Source organism: Oncorhynchus kisutch, linkage group LG16 (assembly GCF_002021735.2).
Source record: "Oncorhynchus kisutch isolate 150728-3 linkage group LG16, Okis_V2, whole genome shotgun sequence".
Lineage (NCBI taxonomy): Eukaryota > Metazoa > Chordata > Actinopteri > Salmoniformes > Salmonidae > Oncorhynchus > Oncorhynchus kisutch.
Genome location: NC_034189.2, coordinates 38,153,379 through 38,181,049, shown reverse-complemented (window position 1 = coordinate 38,181,049; position 27,671 = coordinate 38,153,379).

Genomic DNA, 27,671 nt, shown 5'->3' with positions numbered 1-27,671 from the left:
GTCACTACTACGGGCTCCCTCTGGACTGTGGACTCTCATTAGGCCGTTCTGTCTGTCCGGACACGGGAGGGAATACTGAAATAACAATTAAAAAGAGGCTCTGACTGGCTGCAGTCACCCCACTGTTACATAGAGCCGTTAGCTAGGGGGATTGGGACCAGGCCATCCTTCGGGTGCCCTTCTGGACCAGTTGATCTTGACCATAGCCAGCTCTCTGATCTGTCTGGAGACAATGGATGCGTCCCAAATGGCACTCTACTCCTTATATATGGCACTACTTTTGACCTGGGTGTCATTTTGGATGCACACAATGTCACTGCGCATGAAAAGGCAGCTATGTGGGAAAGACTGTGTTTATTTGAACCCCATAGCTAATTAATTTTGAATAACTCTTGATTTGGGTTGAGAGAAATGGAAATGGAACCAAAGTGGTTGTTGGAGGAGCAAGGACACCTACAAATGTTGTACAATCCTAGGCACAATCTTAGAGATATCATGAAGTCGTCCTTGATTTCTGATGCTTTTTGGTTCCATCTTAATCAAACAAACCCTGGTCTTTGTCCCAAATGATTCCCTATATAGTGCACTACTTTTAACCAAGGCCCATAGGGCTCTACTGCACTTTGTGGGAAATAGAGTGGCATTTGAGACACAGACCAGGAGTCTCTGGATGGACCGAGACAATTCTGCATCCTTTCTAAGGGAGCTCTGCACTCTGTGTTATTGTGATGAAGGAAGACATTGACTGGGTTCGAAATGGTACCGTATTCCATATTTAGTGCCCCTATGGACCCTGGTCAAAGTATTCCACTTTGGAAACAAGCTATAGTGTGAAGAAGTAGTTGAAAGGGATTACTGTGATTATCACTTAAAGGGATAGTTCACCCAAATTACGAAATAACATTTTGGTTTCCTTACCCTGTAAGGTATGACAGCAAACCATTATTTGGTTTAGTTTCCCTGGCACTGTTTTCACATGCTAACCTTTTAGCATTTGTGGCACAAATCCTATTCAAGTCATGGGACCGATTTTATCATTTTCACTCATAATGTTCAAATCGTCTACGTGACTTTGTTGAGCTTCACAATCAATTTTAGATACTTTCTGTTGATTTGGAACAGATGAATGAAAAAGGAAAATATCGGTCCCATGACTTGAATGGGATTTGTGCCACAAATGCTAAAAGGTTAGCATGTGAAAACAGGGCCAGGGAAACTAAACCACAGCATGGATTGCTGTCATACATTTAACAGACGCTCTTCTCCAAAATGAGCAAGTAGGGTTAAGTTCCTTGCTTTAGGGAACATCTACAGAGCTTTCACCTATTCGGTTCAGGGATTCAAACCAGCAACACTTCAGTTGGGGCCCAACACTCTTAACCACTGAGCTACCTTGTCTATGGACTGCTTACACGGTAAGGAAACCAATGCGTCATTTTGTAATTTAGCTGAACTATCCCTTTAACACAGAGGCATAAGATAGTGGTAGTCTTGTTCTACATTATTTGGATCTTGACATGGACCATTTATTTTTGTTTTGCTTTGGAGAGGGAATTCAGGGAGGGAATTGGAGCTAAAGTCAAAGTGTGTAGGAGATTCCAGACAGACACTGGGGAAACATGGTCTTAACTATTTTCACATTCTATGATGATTGATTCCGCTCCAAAGTTATATTTTTGGATTAGGTAATTGGTTGAATGTTGATCTGGGCGTTAAAGTGGACAATAGATCCTCTGAAAACCATCAAACTTTTGGTCAAAAATAGACCATAATGTGACATTTCAATTTACTTTTATTTTTAAGTATGGATTGAATTTGTGTATTCGTCCATGAAGAGGTTACAATAAAGAGTGGGTACCATCCATCATCCTTCCCCAAAAGGCAAAGCCAACTCTAGGTGCCTTGTTGAAACACAGGAGCCAGCCGGATGCATACAGTCCCCTCTGTTAATAAACCATTCATCCCCCTGACATTTCTGTCATAATGCTTTAGATAAAATACAAAAAAAGCGACCCGACTTAGAATAAGTCCATCACACTCGAGCTCCCTCTGATGCTGACCGTATGTAGGCTGTCAAACAATGTAGCAATACTCAGTGTGATGGCGCTTAATCCAATTGGCATTGAAGCCAAACTTGTAAACTAATCTATGCATTAGCCCAGCTGGCACAGCGAGCACACTTGGTCCTCTGGAACCTGAGTTTAAGAGCTGTTTTGCAGCGAGCGATAAGCACGCCAAGCCCTTTGGAAGAAGGTTTAGCTTCTATTCTTCTCCAGTGCGATCGTCCCTAGTACATTTATCATTCTACCTGTCTCAGAGACCTAGTAAAGATTAAGGTCAGCCGAAAAAGAGCCTCCTTCTCCAGTTCTTTAAATACTTTAAAAATTCACAAGTCAAGAGGCTTAGGCTTTCTTAGCCCAAGTTTTTTTTCCTAACAATGAGATATTCTAATATGTAACATAAGAATAGCTGACAGGAGATTTTTTTTTTTTACTCCTTCTCTATTTCACCCATATCAAAGTCAAATACCCGTACAATTTGACAAGTGAAAGACACATGCACTAGGCAGACCTGACGGACGTAAATCCTACCCAATCACGTCACATGCCTGTTTTTCCAGCATAAAAAAAAGAGGTCCACTCAGTCACTCACTGCATCTGTCCTTCCGCATCTTCCCCCAAAAATAAAGTTGGAATGAATCTTTGAATATGCAGAGATAGATCCACTGCATATGTGGTTGTTTGATAGGATTTTCAGCGAAGGCCCCTCTCTCTTTCTCTCTCTTTTGGTCTATTATGCCAAGTCGGGCATTCTCCGAGGTATAACTGCTGCCATATTTTCTAAGTTGTGTTAGTTCTAGTCCTTTTTATCACTGAATTCATTAAACTTGAGCTCTTAAGCCTAAGGCACTACAGACCTGGTAAACAGAGTAAAGACTGATGAAAATGTGGAATTGGTTATTATATTATGGGCTCATAGAATACAAGGTCCCATGTAGCCTTTGGCAAATATGATTCCACAAAACAAAATGTGTGCTACTGTGTGATAAAAAAAAAAGTTGAAACATGCTATACGTCAAACGCTATGTAAATAAGTAATACTGTGTGAGTATATTATACTAGTCAATACATTATCAAGAAAGGTGTACATTATATCAGGATTCAGGAGTGATAAACAGCTAGAAATGGGCAAGTTAGAACTCAAAATCATAGTAATGTGGATAGCATCTCAAACTGCCATTGCTTTGGGACTTGACATGCTATTTTGGTGATTGAATCCACTGAATATCCAAAGACTGTCTTCAATTGTGAGAGTTCCCGTACTTCTAAGAACCCATTTCAACCCGTGTTGTTTAGTACTGCGTGCATGAGTGTATGCTTTCTAGACTGCTGAGTGGAATACAACAACTAGAGGTTCAATATCAAAGGACGCTAGTCCTGATTTCAAAGCACAGAGAGGATAGAGAACAAAGTCTGTTTACAGAACAGGGATTGTGTGAATTGGGCGCGTCGCTCCGTGCTCCCATCTAGGAAACAGAAGAAGTGCTCCAGGGTAGTGTGTACATATATTTCGTAAAAACTCTCTTTGCTTTGCGGTAGTACATCTCTATACCACTACTGTACTGTAAATCCCTGGCTATTATGTCCAGGACTGCGTCTGACTGCAATATCATTGTATGGAGACAGAAATGCCTTGCAGTCTTGGCTCCTATCCATTAGAGCACAATGTAAAAAATGTCATCCTTTACACAGCATCGAGGGATAGGTTTTTGGATGAATGTCAAATATTTTTATTTTATTTTAAGTACTTTTTCTCTGGGAATTTAGCATAAGGTCAACAGTGCCCTGGACTGCAAAGACTCTAGAGTAATGCACTTACGTAACTATGCATATTTTTCTTTATATGTTGGTGTTTTAAAAAAAATAAAAATGATTGAGGAAAGAGATGCATTTTATTGATGCCCATTTCAAATTCTAACTTGATCAAACTATTCGCTGATACTGCAAAAGATCCATCACTCACTGCAACCAATGATCAATGTTTAAATTCTCAGATCAATCAACACATTTCTGAAATACTTCAATATTCGGGAAGCAGCCAATTTTTTTTGATTGTGACCTTAATTAAATCTAATAAAAATGTACATCTTAAAGGTACAGTGGAGTCCAAAAGGATTGACACCCTTCATAAAGATCAGCAAGAATTACTGTATAAAGTAAATTATTCTAATACTGAACTACATTGTGTGGTCCAAAAAAATGTACTGTACACTGATGCAATTGCTCAGAGAAAGAGATTATGTTTAACAACAACAACAAAATGACATACACCCCTGTTTCCTTGTGAGGATAAAGACACTGAGCCTTTTTCTAAAATGTTTTATGAGTTGGAGAACACATTGGGAGGGATCTTAGACCATTCCTCCATACAGAATGCTTCCATATCCTTGATATCCTTCATCTGTGCTTACAGACTGCCCTTTTCAACTCAAAGCGCAGGTTTTCAATAGGTTTCACGTCCGGAGAATGAGATGGCCATTGCAAAATTTTGATTGTGTGGCCAATTAACCATTTCTTTGTGGATTTTGATGTGTGTTTGGGGTTATTGTCTTGCTGGAATATCCACTTGCGGACCAGTTTCACTCTACTGGAAGAGGCAAACAGGTTTTTGGCAAACATGTTCTGGTACTGGGTAAAGTTCATGCAGCTGTTGACACTTAACAAGGGCCACAGAACCAGTGGAACCAAAATAGTCCCATAAAAACAAATATCCACCACCATATGTTACAGTAGGCATGTGGTTGTTTTCTGCTCATGCATTCTCATTTTGATGCCAAACCCACCACTGCTGTGCATGGGCAAAGAGCTCTGAGAAATGATCCGAGTGAGGAAACAGCGCCCCTATCTCAGTATGTGTAGCCCATGTATCTGATGCTATCTGGCCAAAAAGAGTATGGCATGTTGTCATTGTAGCATTTCATTGATTGATGCCAGCAAACATTTGGCCTCCCTTGATAAACGTGGGGGGTTCTGGCACAGAAGAACCACGCCTTAATGGATTTGGCTTCACACCAATCAAATCAAATCAAAAGCAAAACGTAATTGTCAAAAAACATTTATGTTTCTGGTCTGCTTGTGTTGTCCTGCAGTAGTTAGCTAGCTAGCTAAATTGTCCCTTTCCTAAGAAATGGACGGGGATTTGAATTGTGGTTTTTACATAATTCTCTTTACAAGCCAATGATTATAAAGGTGATCCTGATCCAACCATAAAACCAGACATTGCGCCACTGACCTGAGACGACTGAAGTTCAATATGCATCCTAGATGTAGTAGGCTCACGTTAACTAGCTAGCTAACTTAGCTGGTTCACTTTTGCCCATGCAAGGAAGTTAGGCTAGAAAGCATTTTAGCCAGGTAGCATAGTCTAGGACAACAATAACTAAAAGCGTGTACTACTGTATGACAGAGTCACAGACCATTTTGCCAACATGAAAGAGAGGAGGGTGGCATTGGTTTTCATGTAGTCTACAAGTAGGGGGAGTCAACATGTTTTTCTACTTCCGCGCACACACACAGAAATCCATACCATGGACAGCCACATGATATTTAGCAAAGTTGTTTGGACAAAATTGTGTTTGGTAGACTAACCACATGTAGCCTAGTTTAATGGTGTTGAAATGGTGCTGGAATAGTGGAGACAGTGCTCCTGTTGTCTTTGTGCTGACTTGCAGTAACTCTCCGTGGTTCTAAATCAGTAGTTGTTAAGTCAACTGTTGGAAACAATAACTTGCTTCCCCCTGCTCTTGTTGCATGAAATATTTGCTTTGTGGACTTAATGGGACAGATGTTGCTCTACGGTTACGTGATAAAACAAACATACCTGTGGTTGAATTTATTCCAATTATCACAATGTACTATAGGTTGTATGGCTTTTTTCCTGGCATGGCTTCCCCGGTGATTTTACCCACGCACGGCTACTGCCTACTCTGCATTTTCAAAGGGAAAGATATTTAGAGAATATTTTTGAAAATATGTACAGTATATATTTACATTTTCTAAATATGTATATATACATACAGTATATACAGTACAATTCTACATTGTAGAAGAGTAGTGAAGACATATATGCACAGTGCTAGTCAAAAGTTGCCACACATACTCATTCAAGGGTTTTTCTTTATTTTGATTATTTTCTACATTGTACAACAATCATGAAGACATCAAAACTACGAAATAACACATACGGAATCATGTAGTAACAAAAAAGTGTTAAACAAATCAAATATATTTTAGACTTTAGATTCTTCAAAGAAGCCACCCTTTGCCTTGATGACAGCTTTGCACACTCTTGGCACTTGTTGGCTGCTTTTCCTTCACTCTGCGGTCCAACTCATCCCGAACCATCTCAATTGAGTTGAGGTTGGGTGATTGAGGAGGCCAGCTCATCTGATGCAGGACTCAATCACTCTCCTTCTTGGTCAAATAGCATGGAGGTATGTTGGGTCATTGTCCAGTTGAAAAACAAATGATAGTCCCACTAAGCGCAAACCAGATGGGATGGCGTTTCACTGCAAAATGCTGTGATAAACATGCTGGTTAAGTGTGCCTTGAATTCTAAATGAATCCCTGTGTCACCAGCAAAGCACCCCCACACCATCACACCCCCTCCTCCATGCTTTACGGTGGGAACCACACATGCGAAGATCATACGTTCACCTACTCTGCATCTCACAAAGACACAGTGGTTGGATCCAAAAATCTCACATTTAGACTCATCAGACCAAAAGACAGATTTCCACCGGTCTAATGTCTGCTGCTCGTGTTTCTTGGCCCAAGCAAGTCCTTTCTTCTTATTGGTGTCCTTTAGTAGTTTTTGTTTTGCAGCAATTTGACCATGAAGACCTGATTCACTCAGTCTCCTCTGAACAGTTGATCTTGATGTGTCTGTTACTTGAACTCTGTGAAGCATTTATTTGGGCTGCAATCTGAGGTGCAGTTAATTCTAATGAACTTATCCTCTGCAACAGAGGTAACTCTGGGTTGTCCTTTCCTGTGGTGGTCCTCATGAGAGTCAGTTTCATCAAAGTGCTTGATGGTTTTTGCAACTGCACTTGAAGAAACTTTCAAAGTTCTTGAAATATTCCGTATTGACTGACCTTCATGTCTTAAAGTAATGATGGACTGTTGTTTCTCTTTGCTTATTTGAGCTGTTCTTGCCATAATATGGACTTGGTATTTTACCAAATAGGGCTATCTTCTGTTTACCACCCTTACCTTGTCACAACACAACGGATTGTCTCAAATGCATTAAGAAGGAAACAGGCACAACTGTTAATTGAAATCCATTCCAGGTGACTACCTCATGAAGCTGGTTGAGAGAATTTGCAAAGCAGACGTCATGGCAAAGGGTGGCTACTTTGAAAAATCTCAAAAATTAGTTTAACACGTTTTTGGTTAGAACATAATTTCAAATTTGTTATTTCATAGTTTTGATGTCTTCACTGTTATTCTGCAATGTAGAAAATTGCAAAAATAAAGAAAAACACTTCAATGAGTAGATGTGTCCTATCAGACCTCAGGATAAGACCCAGATGCAGACACTTAGTTACAAAAACAGGGGGCAGGCAAATGACAGGTCAAGGGCAGGCAGAGGTCAGTAATCCAGAGCGGAGTCAGAATGGTACAGAACGGCAAGCAGGCTCAGGGTCAGGGCAGGCAGAGGTCGGTAATCCAGGGCAGTGTCACAAGGTACAGAACGGCAGGCAGGCACAGGGTCAGGGCAGGCAGAATGGGGATGAAACCCAGAGGACAGGCTGGCCGACGACCCAATGAGTGTGCAGAAAGTCTTCCAGAAGCGGGACGAGAACTGAGGACCATTGTCAGAAACCATGTCCACAGGACGTCCATGTAACCTGAAGACGTGCTGCACCATAAGCTGAGCCGTCTCCTTGGCCGAAGGTAGCTTCGGGAGGGGAATGAAATGGGCGGCTTTGGAAAACCTGTCGAGGAGTCTTGTTCTGAGCAGACAGTGCAGCCCCCCCCCCCCCCCCCCCGAGGGTAGCTGCTAGCCATGACGTAGGAAGTACCCTGGGTCTGAGGGTGTAGAAGCGGGGCAATAGCGGAGTGAAAGCAAAGCTTATCCGGCTTAACATTCTTGGACCCCGGGTGTCAGGAGATGATGAAGATGATCCGGGGTAACAACAGGGTCCATCGAGCTTGCCTGGAGTTGAGACGCTTGGCATTGGGGAGATATTCCAGGTTCTTGTGATCTGTTCACACTATGAATGGAAGTTCCGCCCTCTCTAACCAGTGTCTCCACTCCTCCAAGGCCATCTTCTCCGCGAGTAGTTCTTGATTCGCCACGTCATAATTCCTCTCCATGGCATTAAGGCGATGGGAGAAGAAGGTGCAGGGATGCAGCTTAAGGTCCAGGGCAGAACGCTGGGTCAGGACGGCCCGCACTCCAACATCCGAAACATCTACCTCCACCACGAACTGACGGAACGGGTCCGGATGGATCAAAATGGGAGCTGTGGTGAAGCTGTGCTTAAGGTCCAAGAATGCCCAGTCAGCAGCTGGGGATCACGTGAATGGGACCTAGGGAGAGGTGAGTGCTGACAGGAGGGAAGCCAGGGTATTGTAACTCTGGATCAAATGGCAATAGAAATTGGAAAATCCAAAAAAAAAACGTTGCACCTGCACTCTGGACGTGGGTTAGGGCCAATCCACCACTGACCTCATCTATCTGCACATTCCCAGTCGCGATGATGTATCCAAGGAAGGAGATGGTGGAGCGATGGAACGCACATTTTACGGCTTCAAGAGACATTGGAGAACATCAGATGTGGAGAACGTGTTCTTGAGCTGAGAGGGAAAAGACGAGAATGTTGTCGAGGTAGACAAAACACAAACCAGTTCAATATATCCCAAAGAATGTCATTAACCAGGCCCTGGAACAAAGCAGGCCCTGAATGGCATCACCAGGTATTCGTAGAGTCCGCTAGCAGTGTTGAAGTCTGTCTCCACTTGTCACCTTCCCATATCCATACCAGGTGGTAGGCATTCCGCAGGTCTAACTTAGAGAAGATATTGGCCCCCTGAGCCGAGGTGATGAGTGGTAGTGTGTAGCGGTTCTTAACCGTGATGTCATTGAGACCCCGGTAGTCGATGCACAGCGGGGGAGGCAGAAGGACGGAAACCCCCTGCATTCAGGGAGTCCTCGATGTATGTCTCCATAGCCTTGGTCTCCGGACACGAAAGCAAACACAGCCGTCCCCTTGGTGTAGTGCCCGGGAGAAGGTCGATCCCGCAGTCATAGGGTCAATGCGGAGGAAGCAAGTAGCCCGGGCTTTGCTGAAAACCTCCCGAAGATCCTGGTACACCACGGGAACGGCAGAGAATTCTGAGGCTTCTTCCGAGCCCACAAGAAGATGTCCCAGGGCAGGCTGCAGGCAATGGGCATGGCATAACGGGCTCCAGCCCACAATAGTTGTTCGTCTGGAGACAGCCTTGCTCTGCAGAGTCGCATCGGCTCTGAAAAAGTTGAGTCGGCACACCTCGGAGACTCTCGGGTGAACTCAGGTAAGCTCAGATCCTATCGGGGACGTAGACGCAGGGGACTTCTAAAGTTCCTCAGAGGCAAGGTGGGATCCTTTGATCAGCAATAGGGACCGAAATCAGACCTCCTCTCCCTCCTAGGTTCCCGTAGCTGCCCATCAATCCAGATGGTCAAGGCGATGAGCGTATCGAGATCCATAGGCAGCTCCCGGGCTCCTCTGATAATCCATGAAGGAATGTGTCAAAGAGGGATTCCGGGTTCCAGGCACTTGCGCAAATCAACTTCATAGTCCCCCACACTGTAGGAGTCTTGGTGATGCTGGAGTAACTTCCGAGCAGCCTCTCTCCCGGGCACAACGGAGAATCGAAAACCTTTACCAACTCAGCCCCGAACTCCTCCAGGCTGAAAAACACCACAGTAGCTCAGGCGAGAGCCCTCCCAGACATTAGCGTTATGAGATAGGCTATCTTCGAGCGGTCCGAGGGGAAGGACGAGGGCTGCAGCTTGAAGATGATAGAATACTGGGAGAGAAATGCCCGAAAGGTTCCTGACCCTCCAGTGAAGCGTTCCGGAGGAGGTTAGCGGGGTTCTCGGGAAGCCGGGGTGGCCTGGAGAGACGCACCGCTGACAGCGATGTTACTGGGGGGCTGGGAGGCTACTGTCGTGGCCTGCGGCCTCACAGATAATCCACAGAATTGCTCCAGCAATGTATTCAAGGCACAGTCATGGCGATCTGCCAGGGTCTGGAATCCGCCCATAAGACCTCAGAGTAACTCCTCGTGTCTCCCAATGGTGGCTCCTTGGGAGGAGATGGAGTTGTGGAGCTGGTCCAAGTCTGCAGGGTCAGTCATGGCCAGTTCGTATTATCAGACCTCAGGATAAGACCCAGATGTAGACAGTTCGAAGTAACAAAAGTATATTACAAAAACAGGTTGCAGGCAAACGATAGGTCAAGGTCAGTAATCCAGGGCAGTGTCACAAGGTACAGAAAGGCAGTCAAGCTCAGGGTCAGGGCAGGCAGAATGGTCAAAACTGGGAAAACTAGAAAACAGTTACTAGAGAGAAAAACATGAGTACGGAAAAACCCTGGTAGGCTTGACGAGAAAAGACGAACTGGCAACAGGCAAACAGAAAACACAGGTATAAATGCACAGGGGATAATGGGGGAAATGGGCGACACCTGGAGGGGGTGGAGACAAGTACAAGACAGGTGAAACAGGTCAGGGTGTGACATGTCCAAACTTTTGACTGGTACTGTATATATATACTTTTTGTTTTAACAAAGATGTTGTGATTGCATATGTCTTCACACCCCAGAGTTAATACTTGGTGGAAGCCCCACTGACAACCATTACCACTGTGAATTCTTTTGAATAAGATTCGACCAGCTTTGCAAAACTCTTAGGGCAACATACTGTACAGGTAACTGCCGAAATAATGGAAACACTTAAGTAAATGAGAGATACAAAGTATATTGAAAGGAGGTGTTTCCACACAGGTGTGGTTCCTGAGTTAATTAAGCAATTAACATCCCATTGTTCTGAGGGTCATGTATAAAAATGCCCAGTTGTCCATTATTTTGGCTACCATGGGTAGAAGAAGAAATCTCAGTGACTTTGAAAGAGGGGTCTCAAAGGAGCATAGGGGGTTTAAAAGGTAGAAGTGTGTGTGTGTGTGTGTGTGTGTGTGTGTGTGTGTGTGTGTGTGTGTGTGTGTGTGTGTGTGTGTGTGTGTGTGTGTGTGTGTGTGTGTGTGTGTGTGTGTGTGTGTGTGTGTGTGTCAGTATCTAGATCTCTAACCCAAAGCGATGCCTGATACAGCGTTTTCCACCACCATCAATGAAACACCAAATGATGGAATTTCATGTAGAAGGACGGTCTCGCATCCATCTAATAGAGTTCCAGACAGTTGTAAAATCCATGCAAAGGTGAGGCTGTTCTGGCGACTCTTGATGGCCTAACGCCCTTTAGCCATCATCATAAATAAGAAATTAATCTTAAAGGGAAACTTCAGGATTTGTCAATGATTTGTCAATGATTTGTCAATGATTTGTCAATGATTTGTCAATGATTTGTCAATGATTTGTCAATGATTTGTCAATGATTTGTCAATGATTTGTCAATGATAATGCTTTGATAATGCTTTTATCGAGCATGAAAGCAGATAGCGCAATGCCTGGAAGTCTATGGGTAATGCTAGTAGCATTGGCTCTCAAAGCTACCTCTAACTTCCTTCATACTGGACACAGAGACATACATATGGTATCCACTAGTTCATCTGACTCTGGGGAAGTAGAAACCCCGAAATATCCATTTAATTGATAAATAAAGGTTACATTTAAAAAAATACACAGTCAAGACATTTTAATATTCTTTTTTTATTCCATTTTAAAATGTAATCCCTATTTAGATGACATTTTAGGGCAGCAAAATGTGAAGACTGTGCAAGAGGTGTGTAGACTTTCACTAGGCACTGTATTTAGGTCATTGTATTTGTTTAAGGGATCAAGAGGACTATCTACCAGGAGGAAGAGAGAAAAGCTCAGCAGTTCACCAATAAATATGCCATGCTGCTTTTTTAAGAAGAAAGGAGAGATTTACATTAGCAGCAAAATACTCTAGAATGTAACTGATATTTAGTCCTAAAGACTAAATAGAAAAGCCCGTTGCAAATTAATTTCCAACTTTCGAAAAATGTATAGAAATTCTGTGTGGAAATCTGGAGACTAATTTCCTCATTCAGACATGTTATAATATTAGGCTGGGCTTATGTGATCCTTACAAATACCAAGAATGTGTTCATTTGTACGTAATTGAGTCTCTCATAAGCAAGAAAATCTAATGTTAATTTCTCTCCGCATGCGCTCACACAACTTGTACAGTCCCATTAAACTGTACTTTTAATATAAATCATTCCCATCTAAAATAAAAGCAATCATTTAATGTTAAAATAGAAACACTGAGCTACTTGGATTTTTAGCTCTGCTGAAAAGTCCCTTTAAGTACCGTAGCTCAACAATGGCCCCTACCCAATCACCTTGAGGCCAAATTTGAATTTCCCATTGAATATTGAACGCTTACTACCAATCAAATGAAACCTAGCCCCTTCCCTAATTAAGTGTGTGAATATCTGGACACTAATTATCATATTTGTGAGACAGCTAGGCAGACAGGCCTTTATGGCAGGGCTGTGTGTTCACAGCTTGAGATGTGTCTTTCAGACCTGGGTTAAAAGGAACTCCAGCGCATTCAAGCACAGGCCTTCCAGCAGCCTCAAAGAGGAGGGAAACAGTGTAATTGGAGGACAGTCTTGTTATCCCTTTGTTGGTCGCAATTCGAACCCTGATTAGCATTTCAGGAATATTTTAAATTATAATCCAGAATTAGGTTTTGACTTTTTCCAATTAGTTTGGGCATTAAAGGGAGAGGACAGACTGGGGCTCAAGGTTTTAACTTGTTTAGGGCAAATAAAAATGAGTACTGTGAATGTGAGCGCATGTGTGTTGTCAATAACATTTATCTTATTTTTTTTCCAGCAATGACAGTTTTTTAGATGACGTAGTATAGAGGTAGAACTTGGAATATATTAGAGTTCCATATTTGTATGTTGGTGCTTCTAAGTACTATTATAATTAAGCATTAAGGCACGAGGGGGTGTGGTATATGGCCAATATACCATGACTAAGGGCTGTTCTTATGCACAACGCATTGCTGAGTGCCTGGACACAGCCCTTAGCTGTGGTATATTGGCCATATAGCACAAACCCCAGAGGTGCTATAATAAACTGGTTACCAACGGAATTAGAGCAGTTAAAATCTATATTTTGTCATACCCGTAGTATACAGTCTGATATACCAAGGCTGTCAGCCAATCAGCATTCAGGGCTCAAACCACCCAGTTTATAATGCTTGATAAAATAGCAATAATTACAGCCCTCTTTGAACATGTATTCTCCTTGATGTCAAATATTTACATTTCACGTTGACAACTTCACAAAGCAGCTCTTGTGGTTCGATAGCAAGATTATCAAGAGTGTTTTAATTGACAGTATTTAAGGTTTCCTGTTTGTTTTTTTTATAAATAGTGGAACGTAACTAACTGCCATAGCCTGGGCATTGTTGAAAGTGGAGTGCAGCCTGATGTTTTGAGCCAAGGTTATGTGGTCGAAGGGCTGTGCGTGTGAGTGTGCACGTGTGTGTGTGGAATAAAGCAGTGGCCCATATCCTCCCAGCACTCCTCTAGTTAATTGGAAACGTACAATGTCGACTCAGCCAATGTTAGGGCCCTAATCAGTGTGAGTTTCTGAAATGAAGTAGGTTTTATTGAAGAGAATTTAAATCACGGGTGACCCAAATTGTTACCATTCATAATGATAATTCATGGGGGCCTACACAATCCTGAGGCTTCGCAAGTCAGTTCAGGGACAAATGAAATGCATTAAGGCACAGCTTGGAGAATTATTATCACTCCAATTAGAAAAATATGTGACATCAAGCACGCGTTGAAAGAAGACACCTTTATTCAAGGTATTACTAAAAAGAAAACACCAAAATAAAGTAGAAGTGAGGGACACTGCCAAGCTAAACAACCTATTCAAGCAATGAGACAGCCACTGTGGCTGAGAGTTCAAGAGCAAGACATTCAGGCTCAAAACCAGAGACAAAACTAGTGCACTATATAGGCAGCCTCACTGATCCAGTACTCACCTAAACCTGATACAACAGGATGTAAGCAGGTAGTGTACACCTCACAAAGGACAGTTGTATGATTTATTATAGTCACCTCTTACAGAAAACGTCAGCCTTTAATGACAAGACCTAAGATGCCACCCTGTAAGCCACAATACCCTTCACATTCCCTTGAATTGCTGTGGCTTTTTTCCCTCAAACTGCATTTGTTCCAAGTGTCATATTAATGTAGAAAAGTTTAAGATGTCACAAGTAATCTGACAGCTAAGGTTTTAGTTAAAGCAAACGTCCTCCTCACACTCGAGTTCTATTAGCAGGTCGCCACGGCGCTATTAGTGACACCCAAGTCACTGATGTGTCACCTTAATTTAAAGTTAAGCACTGTGACAGTTTAATAATGTGTAAGATGAAAGCCTAGTGTTTGGATGACACGTCAAACCTTTCTCAAATGGCTAATAAAGAGGGCTTATTGTTTTACTCACACAGTGAGATTCTGTCTTCTTTCTCCCGCTAATGCCTCCCATCTTCATTTCCTCCTTAACGTCAACCCTCCTCAGTGATTGAACTGCGACCCTGATCCTGCTTACCTTCTGTGAACCACTGTGTGCAGGCAGGCATGTACGAGTGGTACCTCGACTGTTTGTGTAACATGTTGTTAATCCACTGTATGGTTGCGAATACGTACGTAGAGCATTATTAATGCAGACAGCGGTAAGGACATCTTCTTGCATCTATATCTTCTTGACCTTTTTGTTTTTTTTGCGATCTCGGCATATTGACCGGTGCAGTACAGTGTGAGTCTGTTCTTATAACGGGAAGACAAGCCTTGCCTCTATGCCTCTATCACTGTCAACTCCTGCAAGGCATGTGGCGTCCCAGAAGACCGTTTCCTACATGTGACCATCAGACCATATATACAAATGGTGTCAATAATTTTTCCAGAGATGGCAGACAGCTAGCCTTGTTGAATGTAAATGGCCCAATTGTAAATAGCTCTGACATGTCGTTAGGAGGGAAAGTGACACAGGTTGCTCGCTCAACAGAGACCGATTTCCACAAGCATCGCAAAGCGTCCCCCAGCTACAGGTGGTCAATTTTGGCGGCTTTAAATGGGCCTGAGGGATCCCACAGTCAAGATAAGCAGGACTATTAAACCATCAAGGCCCAGTGCTCACTCGGTGCTCTCTCGGTGCTCACTCAGTGCTCACTTGGTACTCGCCCGGTGCTCACTCGGTGCTAGACTCGCTCGGCAGTCCGTTTGTTTTGTTCTTTTATGCGAGAGCTAGAATGAGGTGCCATGAAGCTTGAAAGCGTGTCTGACATCTGAAGTGTTCTGATAGCTCCCTGCAGTGCTCGAAAAATTAACTTGGGCTCCCATATCAACCCTCAGGAGCTTAATTACATCAAAGAAGAAGGAATCTTGTTCAATTCAATCCAAACAAAAAAAATGATCAGTAGTTTTTCAAAGCTTTGTTTGACATTGAGAAGACATGGATGAGAAGAAGGGAGGGGAGTGGGTGAGAGAGAGAGAGAGAGAGAGAGAGAGAGAGAGAGAGAGAGAGAGAGAGAGAGAGAGAGAGAGAGAAACGCACATGTGGGGAATCAAAAGAATAAGGATAAAAAAGGCAAGCCAGTCAAGGGTGGCCTGTCAAAATTGTTGGCCTATACGTGATGCTATTATAGGGACACATCTAGTTGAAATAAAGTGACCTAACTGACATGGAGGCCTACACGTCTGGAGAAGAGAAGTGGGGAACAGTGGCTACAAAGGTAGCCTTTTTCTGCATCCCAAATGGCACCCCTTTTCCCTTTCTCAAGAGCAGTGCACTACATAAGGAATAGGGTGCCATATGGGATGCAACCTTTGCATGGGCTCCCCCTGACCGTTCTATTGACAAAGATGACAACAGTCCCATGATGCTCTATTATCCTTGACCGCCGAGAAGACATCAAATGGGCAGGGAGCGGTCTGTCAAGAGCTACGAAAGAAAGGGGCCTCAAAAAATACGCAGAGGCAACACAGAGCCAGCCAGCACAGAGCTTGTTACGTTATGTTCCACCTAGGTTTGTCAAAACATAGGCTTATTCACTGTGTACACAAGCCTTAAGGGATATTCCTTCCAACAGACAAAAAGCAAGAAAGAAAAGAATGGCGAGAAGAAGAAAGGGTGAAGAAGCGAGACAGACATGCTCTGGAATCTTACGACGTTTTCTTTCTTTCCTTCTTCAAGGAGGGGACCGATACTCTGCATATGTTTACGCAAACCTTTACTTTTGCGCTGAAATGCGACAAGAAAAATAGCCTTTGGAAGAAAAAAAAGAGATCAAACAAACCGTCTTCGCTGTACATGAGCCTCATCTTTGTGATGTTGCAAGTAATTGACGAACACGGCCTCTTCTTTCAAGAGGACTTGTCACAAACTCAGGGTTACTGCTTCTTTAATAATCACTATGTGGATGTCCCACGGGAACCAACGGACTACTACAGTGGAACTTCACTTTTTCCTTCTTTTCTCCTTAATATGGCGTTTTGTATCAAATTAACAGCTTCAAGCATCTGTTTTAAAGCTGTGACCGATTGCCTTCGCAAATATTTACACAGAGTTGGGAAAGCTAGTAATTGAAAGCCTTTTGAAAAAGGAGGCCCATGACATCTACAAAAGGCAAACATTTGAAAGGCTTCTGTAAACGTGCATGCATTCTGAAAACCATTCATGCATACGTGTACATATGATGCCGTGCTAAAACAACACATGTCATGTTTTAGACTCACTTAGGCTACGATTACACAGGCAGCCCAATTCTGATCTTTGCCACTAATTGGTCTTTTCCCCCAATCAGATCGGAATTTTGCCAATAATTGGGCAAAAGATCAGAATTGGGCTGCTTGTGTATGTAACGTTCGTCGTTAAGGGTAGACCAAGGCACAGCGCGATTTGAGTTCATCATATTTTATCAAATGTGAACCAGCAAAAAACAATAAACAATACAACGACCGAAAACCTTCGTTGTGCAAAAATACATGCAACCAAACAAAGACAAGATCCCACAACTGAAGGTGTGAAAAAGGGCTGCCTGATTGGGAACCATACTAGGCCAACAAAGAAAAAGACAACATAGATATACAAAAACTAGAGTACCCACCCTAGTCACACCCTGACCTAACCAAAATATAGAGAATAAACAGGGATCTCTAAGGTCAGGGCGTGACAGTGTAATTGTTATTCTGAACAGTTTCCACAGTTTATTGTCAAATTCATGCTCTTGAACTTATTATGTATTGTTTGTGATATGAATCAACATTTTACAATGGAAAAAAATCCTGTCTTTCCTGCATATTCCCAGATTCCAACCAGGATTTCTGGAAAACCTGGGCATTTCGTGAAAGTTGCCAGAATCTTGCAACCTTATGTGCGCCATTACTGCCCGTGCAAAAAAGAAAACGCTAAATATACAGTGATGAAATATGCATTCCATATTCTTTAACCTGAAAGCTCAAGGTCACATTTACCTCCGTTTGAGCCTTGGGTGAATCTGTTAAGATCATTTCCACTGTGTCTTGTATCATTTGAATACAGCTGAGACAAATGGACAGGCCTGCATTGTGTCAGCGGTGCTGAAGGTATGTATGTATGGTAGCTAGCTTCATTACCATTCACCCCTCTTGGCACTTAGCCACTCCTGGGCCGGGGTCGCCTTTTAATTTATGTCGTTGTGTGTCGGGGTCTTAACTCTGTTAATAGAAGATTATCCATCCCTGTAAAGGTAAAAATATATCACGGTTTTACATTGAAAAAAGGAAAAAAGCAGTGGGTACACTGTGGATTATTACTGTCCGATATAATTAATGATTTATTCAAATGTATTCAGATCTTACTGTGGCAAATATAACAACTTATATTACATTGAATTTAGCTATACATTTAGATATTTCAAAAATTGACAGAAAATATGTATTTTTATACTAAAATGTACTTTCTGAGTTTCAGTTTACTTCCTGAATTGCCTGAATTTACATAAAATTGACCCCAGTCCTGCTAAGAAGGTTTGTCCCTCTGAGCCACCGTAGCACACTCTGAGGAAGACGGAAGAGAAAGCAAGGAATTTCACTGGGTTCTTTTTTTTCTAGTTCATATATAGTCAATGAACTAAGCAGAGGATACCCAGCTGCTATCGCATTGGTGCCTATGGGAGAGCAGACCAGAACTGTGACAATTCTTTTCCGTGGTAAACAGCCTGAGTAACACACCTTTATTTGTCCATCATATTTGCCCATACATCTCAGCGAGAGACCTCCATCAGGGGAGGCCCGCCACCACTCCACTCAGGAAATATCCCTGATTTAAGACGTTTAGGAAACATCTCAGAGCACCTCACCCAGTCTGGGTCCTCCACCTCCTCCACCTGCTTCTGCATGTTTTTCCCTCCATGTTGACTAGTGTCAAGGGTGTTTTCCCAACATAACTGTCTGTGCATTTAAATTATGTAATGGAAGAAGTCTCTTACTTCAGTAGATTGATGAGCTGAAGAGCTGCCTGCCTGCTGACTCACTGTAGTTGTAACGGTGGTTAGACACCCATGGATGAGCTCAGGTTTAGTCACCATGCCATAGGTAGGACATAGACAACACGTACTGCAGTCTGGGTACAGCTGGCATGGGGCATGTAGGCCAGTAATGCAACTTCAATGGTGTAGTTAACCTCTGAAACATAGCATCCTATAGATTGTCAACTCTCTTTTCAGGACATGTCGGGCCAATCAGGACCGGTCATGACCGGGGTTCAAGTGATCCAGCTCAGCCATTGGCCTGAGGGTGAACCGCTCCCCTACTGAGGACGATGGAGGCCCCCTGGAGTTCAAGCCCATGTTTTGGAACCTAGACCATCGTCTATGAAGAGGAGTCTGGTCTGTCTTCGTCCCCTCTGCTTTACTCCCAGGAGGGACCAAGTCTCTTGCTCAAAGGGTTGGCACCCCGTACACACTGCAAAGCTATACATATATTCTCTGTTTCATAGCTTTTGAATGGGCATTTGAATGGAATCAAACCACCATTTCACTAATCCATATGCTATACAATATATCAATTAACACAGCTAATGGGAATAATAAGACCCATCAATGTGTTTTATCGAACCAAAGGCCTAGCTTGTGTCTGTCAGATCCGATCAAAATCAGGAACCGCATTCCTTTCCTTTCCATTCGAAAACATGTCTTGAACTTTTTTAGCATACAGTAGAACCTTTCAAACAGATCCGTAAGCTGCAATGGGCTGCCTAATTTGCTTTGTTCCTAGCTACCTGCCCTGGCCATCAGAAGAAAAGCAGGGGGCCACCAGGGGCCAATATGACCATATTTTCTCCCATGCACCCCTCTCGCCACAGCCTTTAAAGTCCTGCACTGTGCTGCGCCGGCCTTGATGTTCTCCTTGTACCCACATGCAAAGCTATCATTATCCATGCCTCTTGACAATCCGCCCAGCCATCTTTGTTACGTATGCAGCTCTTTGCCCAGGGCTATGACATGACTGCATGGTTGATCTTGTCTCTTTTACATATCGCACTGCTCTCTCTTTCATTCTTTTTTTATTTGCGAGAGCGTGTTATGTATGTTTGAAACTCAGATTCAAAATACTCGAACTTGGAAAATCTCTTACCTCTCTCTGCATGACACCTCTGCCTCCTTGATCTATTAATTAGGTCTTCTGATAACAACTGTGGCTGTGTTCTACGCGAGCATGTAGACCGAGAACATGAGATGATGATATGTAATGCGTTATTTTAGTACTTTACTTTAGCCTGTTATACAACTGTAGGTACAAGCAAATGACAGTCAAGCTTGTGATAAACTAATTATTACCTCTTACCAGCCATCTACTGCAAAATATAGCCATATATCTGTACTATACATTTAAATGTATTCACAAAACAATAAAGTGCTAACATATTCAGTACAGGAAACATGCAGTCTGAAACCATATGGGCCCTGGTCAAATAGGGATTACAGTGGCATTTGGGACATATAGTGAGTTCAGTTTACTATGTGAAATACTAATACTACACTGTTTTCCTCTAGGCTATTAGCCATGTTGGGTCACTAACCCAAAGAGCACAGTGAAATATAAATGAGAAGGATTGCTTAGCAAAGCAGAATAATGCCCCAGTCATTAACTGATGCTGCTCCTTATTCAAGCAACAAAAAGCTCTCATTGTAAATTAAGTAAAGAGAGTGGCCGTATTCCATTATCTATATTAGTCATTCTAATGGTCTTGTATTAGTGATGTTGTCCAATCTGTGTTAGAGATAGAGTCCGCAACATTCTACTGGAAATGTTAAAAGTGCTGATCTAGGACCAGGTTCACCCTATCCATGTAATCTTATTCATTATGATTTAAAATGTAGAACTGATCTCAGCTCTCACGCGTAGAGATGCTTTATAAATACAGGACCAGATTCCTACATATATCCCATATGCAGTGCTCTCCACGTGTAGCTAGCTAGATCGGGCCACGTTTGTAGAAAATAAGCAAATCCCAGAGGAGAGAGTTTTTACACTGACAGGACACTGCTTGGGAAGTCACCTGCTCGCTTCTTGTTCACCAGAGGAGGTAGCCTGCAGCTGTTACATCCAGGCCTCTAATCTACAACAAGGACAAGACAGGACCATGTAGGAGCTCACTGTAGCCTGCCACTGTACACTGGCTGAGTGACACAGTCAAAGAAACTCAGCATACTGTGCATGTGAAACAAAAGTGTTGAATTATGGTTGAACATATGCTCAATGTTAAGTCAACGTCCCCCCTCATACACAACTGTAGTATTGTATTTCCAGTCACATGCCAATTGTATTTTTCTTCAAGCGATTAATCTGACATTTCGTTTGTTTTAACACATTGTGTCTGTGTTGATTCATATCTCTGTGGTACCTGGTTCTAATAATCTCCACACTGAGTGTACATCTCAAATGGCAGCTTATTCCCTATATAGTGGACTACTTTTGACCAGAGAACTATGGGCCCTGGTCAAAAGTAGTGCAGTATACAGGGAATAGGGTGCCATTTGAACCAAAAGCCTGAAACATGTGGCCACTTAAATGGTCTGGGGACCCACCGGCCCACACATGAATATATACCATAAAATAGTCTTAACATAAATCGGAGGTTATTATCAGCAAGGTGTTTCACATTATTGAACCCATGGTGGGCTGACAACAGTACCCTATTACCTCTATAGTACCCTACTTTTTACCAGGACCCATAGGGCTCTGGTCAAAAGCAGTGTAGGCTACTATCTAGGGAATAGACTGCTGCCATTTGGAATGCAGATGTTATATTTTATATTTTATGATTTCGGTGGCAATCGGTCAAATGAACCATTAATAGAGTGGAATCACAAAACTACGAGGCTGAAACGAATGGGCACTTGTTGTTTAAACCCTGCAGATGTTCTCATTGTGTGATATATGAATGACAGAAACAACTAATATTTGTGTCAATAAGAATTTTAACAGGAAATCTGGGATTGAAACATCCTTTTTTGGACATTTACATTAAAAAAGTGTTGAGGTGACCACGAAATTGTTGTTTGCATCCCAGATTGCCCCTTTAAGTCATGAGGTAATGAAAATGAGAACTGAGCATATACACTACATGACCAACACCTGCTCGTCAAACATCTCATTCCTAAAACATTGACATTCATATGGATTTGGTCACCCCTTTTCTACTACAACAGCCTCCAGTCTTCTGGGTAGGCTTTCTACTAGATGTTGGAACATTGCTGCAGGGACTTGCTTCCATTCAGCCAAAAAAAGTGTTAGTGAGGTCGAGCAGTGATTAGGTTGGCGTTTAGGCCTGGTTCGCAGTCAGCGTTCCAATTCATCTCAAAGGTGTTCGATGGGGTTGAGGTCAGGGCTCTGTGCAGGCCAAGCAAGTTCTTACACACCGATCTCGACAAACCATTTCTGTAGGGACCTCACTTTGTGCACGGGGGCATTGTCATGCTGAAACAGGAAAGGGCCTTCCCCAAACTGTTTCCACAAAGTTAAAAGCACAGAATTGTCTAGAATGTCATTGTATGGTGTAGCGTTAAGATTTCCCTTCACTGGAACTAAGGGGCCTATTCTGAACCATGAAAACAGCCCCAGATCATTATTCCTCCTCCACCAAACTTTACAGTTGGCACTATGTATTGGGGAGGGTAGCGTTATCCTGGCATCCGCCAAACCCAGAATCATCCGTTGGACTGCCAGATGGTGAAGCGTGATTCATCACTCCAGAGAATGCGTTTCCTCCAGATTCCAATGGAGTCGAGCATTACACCACTCCAGCCGACACTTGGCATTGTGCATGGTGATCTTAGGCTTGTGTGTGGCTGCCCAGCTATGGAAATACATTTCATGAAGCTCCCGACGAACAGTTATTGTGCTGACATTGCTACCAGAGTCAGTTCGGAACTCGGTAGTGTAACGGCGTTCTTCGTTCGTTGAAAGAGAGTCGGACCGAAATGCAGCGTGGTGGTTACTCATGTTCTTTAATGAATGAAAAGTGACGATACATGAAATAACTTAATAAATACAAAAACAACAAACGGAACGTGAAACCTAACACAGCCTATCTGGTGACACAACACAGAGACAGGAACAATCACCCACGAAAGACAAAGCGAAACTCAAGCTACCTAAATACGGTTCCCAATCAGAGGCAACGAGAATCACCTGACAGCTGATTGAGAACCGCCTCAGGCAGCCAAGCCTATACAACACCCCTAATCAGCCGCGATCCCAAATACTACAAACCCCAATACGAAATACAACACGTAAACCCCTGTCACACCCTGACCTAACCAAATATATAACGAAAACACAAAACACTAAGACCAAGGCGTGACAGAACCCCCCCCCCCCAAGGTGCGGACTCCCGGACGCACCTCAAAACCAAAGGGAGGGTCCGGGTGGGCATCTGTCATTGGTGGCGGCTCCGGCTCGGGACGTGGACCCCACTTCATTAATGTCCTCGTTCCTCCCCTTCGCGTCCTGGGATAATCCACCCTCGCCGCCGACCATGACCTAATAGTCCTCACCCAGAACCCCACAGAACTGAGGAGCAGCTCGTGACTGAGGGGCATCTCGGGACTGAGGGGCAGCTCGGGACTGAGGGGCAGCTCGGGACTGAGGGGCAGCTCGGGACTGAGGGGCAGCCCGGGAACTGAGGGGCAGCCCGGAACTGAGGGGCAGCCCGGAACAGAGGGGAAGCCCAGTACTGAGAGGAAGCCCAGTACTGAGAGGAAGCCCAGTACTGAGAGGAAGCCCAGTACTGAGAGGAAGCTCAGGTAGGTAGTAGGCTCTGGTAGATCCTGGCTGGCTGGCGGATCTGGAAGATTCAAGTTGACTAGCAGATCTGGAAGATTCTGGTTGACTAGCAGATCTGGAAGATTCTGGTTGACAGGCTGATCTGGAAGAATCTGATTGACTGGCAGATCTAGAAGATCATGGCTGACTGGCGGATCTAGCTGCTCTATGCAGACTGACAGCTCTGACTGCTCCATGCAGGCTGACAGCTCCTTGCAGACTGGCTGCTTCATGCAGACTGACAGCTCTGACTGCTCCATGCAGGCTGACAGCACACTGCAGACTGGCAGCTCCTTGCAGACTGACAGCTCCTTGCAGACTGACAGCTCCCTGCAGACTGGCAGCGCCTTGCAGACTGACAGCTCCTTGCAGACTGACAGTTCTGACTGCTCCATGCAGGCTGACAGCTCCTTGCAGACTGGCAGCTCCTTGCAGACTGGCAGCTCCTTGCAGACTGGCAGCTCCTTGCAGACTGGCAGCTCCTTGCAGACTGACAGCTCCCTGCAGACTGACAGCTCCTTGCAGACTGACAGCTCTGACTGCTCCATGCAGGCTGACAGCTCCTTGCAGACTGACAGCTCCTTGCAGACTGACAGCTCCTTGCAGACTGGCAGCTCCTTGCAGACTGGCAGCTCCTTGCAGACTGGCAGCTCCTTGCAGACTGACATCTCCTTGCAGACTGGCAGCTCCTTGCAGACTGACAGCTCTGACTGCTCCATGCAGGCTGACAGCTCCTTGCAGACTGACAGCTCCTTGCAGACTGGCAGCTCCTTGCAGACTGGCAGCTCCTTGCAGACTGGCAGCTCCTTGCAGACTGACAGCTCCTTGCAGACTGACAGCTCCCTGCAGACTGACAGCTCCTTGCAGACTGACAGCTCTGACTGCTCCATGCAGGCTGACAGCTCCTTGCAGACTGGCAGCTCCTTGCAGACTGGCAGCTCCTTGCAGACTGGCAGCTCCTTGCAGACTGGCAGCTCCTTGCAGACTGACAGCTCCCTGCAGACTGACAGCTCCTTGCAGACTGACAGCTCTGACTGCTCCATGCAGGCTGACAGCTCCTTGCAGACTGACAGCTCCTTGCAGACTGGCAGCTCCTTGCAGACTGGCAGCTCCTTGCAGACTGACAGCTCCTTGCAGACTGGCAGCTCCTTGCAGACTGACAACTCTGACTGCTCCATGCAGGCTGACAGCTCCTTGCAGACTGGCAGCTCCTTGCAGACTGGCAGCTCCAGCTGCTCCATGCAGGCTGACAGCTCCTTGCAGACTGGCAGCTCCTTGCAGACTGACAGCTCCCTGCAGACTGGCAGCTCCTTGCAGACTGACAGCACCCTGCAGACTGGCAGCTCAGGCTGCTTCAAACAGGCAGGAGGCTCCGGCAGCGCTGTAGAGAATGAAGGCTCTGATAGCGCTGAACAGGCGGGAGACTCCGACAGCGCAGGAGAGGAGGAAAACGCTGGCTGCGCTGAACAGGCGGGAGACTCCGACAGCGCAGGAGGGAAGGAAGGCTCTGGCTGTGCTGAACAGGCGGGAGACTCCGACAGAGCAGGAGAGGTGAGGCGCACTGTAGGCCTGATGCGTGGTGCGGGCACTGGTGATACTGGAGCGAGGACACGCACAGGAAGCCTGGTGCGGGGAGCTGCTACCGGAGGACTGGTGTGTGGAGGTGGCTCTGGATAGACCGGACCGTGAAGGCGCACTGGAGCTCTTGAGCACCGAGCCTGCCCAAGCTTACCTGAGCTCGATGCCCACTCTAGCCCGGCAAATACGAAGGGCTGGTATGAACGGTACCGGGCTATGCACCCGTACTGGAGACACCGTGCGCTCCATAGCATAACACGGTGTCTGCCCGGTCTCTCTAGCCCACCGGAAAGCACAGGGAGTTTGCGCAGGTCTCCTACCTGGCATAGCCATACTCCCTGTAAGCCCCCCCCCAATAATTTTTTGGGGTTGCTTCTCGGGCTTCCTTGCCAACCGTGTTTCCTCGTATCGCCGGCTCCTATCTCCTGCTGCCTCTGCTTCCTCCTTGGGGCGGCGATATTCACCAGGCTGAGCCCAGGGTCCTCTTCCGTCTAATATCATCTCCCAAGACCAGAAGTCCTTATATCGCTGCTCCTCATGATTAACAGGGAGAGTTGGCTCAGGTCTGACTCCTGACTCTGCCACTCTCTCCCTGAGCCCCCCCCCCCAATACATTTTTTGGGGTGACTTTCGGGTTTCGCTCTGCACCGCTGTGTTTTCCTTTTCGACTCCATTCGCCTATAGCCTTCTTCGCACTGCTCAAGCGAATCCCATGCGGGCTCCTGCACTCTCTCTGGGTCAGCCGCCCACCTGTCGATTTCTTCCCACGTCGTATACTCCATGCCATTGCTGTCCATAACGTCCTCCCATGTCCATTCCTCCTTTCGCTTTTCCTGCGGTCGCTGCCTGTTTCCAAGCTGCTCGGTCTGTATGTGGTGGGTGATTCTGTAACGGCGTTCTTCGTTTGTTGAAAGAGAGTCGGACCGAAATGCAGCGTGGTGGTTACTCATGTTCTTTAATGAATGAAAAGTGATGATACATGAAATAACTTAATAAATACAAAAACAACAAAAGGAACGTGAAACCTAACACAGCCTATCTGGTGACACAACACAGAGACAGGAACAATCACCCACGAAAGACAAAGCGAACTCAGGCTACCTAAATACGGTTCCCAATCAGAGGCAACGAGAATCACCTGACAGCTGATTGAGAACCGCCTCAGGCAGCCAAGCCTATACAACACCCCTAATCAGCCGCGATCCCAAATACTACAAACCCCAATACGAAATACAACACGTAAACCCCTGTCACACCCTGACCTAACCAAATATATAACGAAAACACAAAACACTAAGACCAAGGCGTGACAGGTAGTGAGTGTTACAACCAAGGACAGATTATTTTTACGCGCTGAGCTCTTCAGTACGGCTATTCTACTGCCAATTGTTGCCTATCTAGATTGCATGGCTGTGTGCTCGGATTTTATACACCTGTCAGCTCACGAGGTTGGCTGAAATAACCGAATCCACTTATTTAAAGGGATGTCCACATATTTTGTATAAATAGCGTTCCATCTCCACTATCCTCACAACATAGAAAATCTGTGCTGGCCTACTATTGAGTACTAACCTTCCAAACCGAATGCAGTACAGTACACTTTTCATTCCTTCTTCTAAATCTTTTCACAGTAAAAAATGTATAATTAATAAAGTGTCTTCTCTGGTTTTAATTTGGAGCTAAAATAGGTCGGGAAAGTTTGCTGAGTGAAAGGTAGAGAGTCACATCCACTGGCCACATTGTGGACTCTCTCTCTCTCTCTCTCAGTGGGACATCCCACTTTCATGTGGTGAAAACTTGAGCGGAGAACAGAGGGATCCCGGGGCCGGGCGAGCCAGCAGGATCGACGCTGCAGTGAGGGGGGGGGGGGGGGGGGACGACCAGCGCGGGGAGAGAGCCAGGGCTGTGGACAGAGATAATAAAGTAGAAGCTAGTGCTTCAGAAAGCCACTGAATAAAGTCCCCACAGGGAGATATTATTAGGCCTAACTATGGGCCCCAGTCCTCGCCCCCAGTCCTGGCCCCCAGCCCCACCTCGTCACTCACCAAAAAAAAAAGCTGTCAGTTTGTTTGTACTGTAACCTCAGAGAAATAATTATTCAGTTTAATTACCATTTGGAAAACCACTGTGATTATGGCTTAGGATGCAGACTGGCTGTGGACTGGCTGTGGTCTCTGGTTGGGGACGTGTTTTGACGGACGGTGGGAAGCTCTTCTGACCAGAGCTGTGAAAGGACACAGACAGAAAAGGACACAGAACTTACACAAGCAATGTTATCACCTTTAACATAAATCACATTGGGATTAAAGCCTTTGATCAGTCTTGACATAACTTCTCTCACTTTGTGTGCTTCTCAACTTTCATGTACTGCACAGTGGTTGTGTGGTAATTAGATATGTGTGTAAACAGTATTTCAAAGAGAAAGAGATTCCTTGAAAAAAACCTTGAACGATACAGTACAGAAACATACTATATAGCTTAAGTCTGATCTGTAGTTCTCT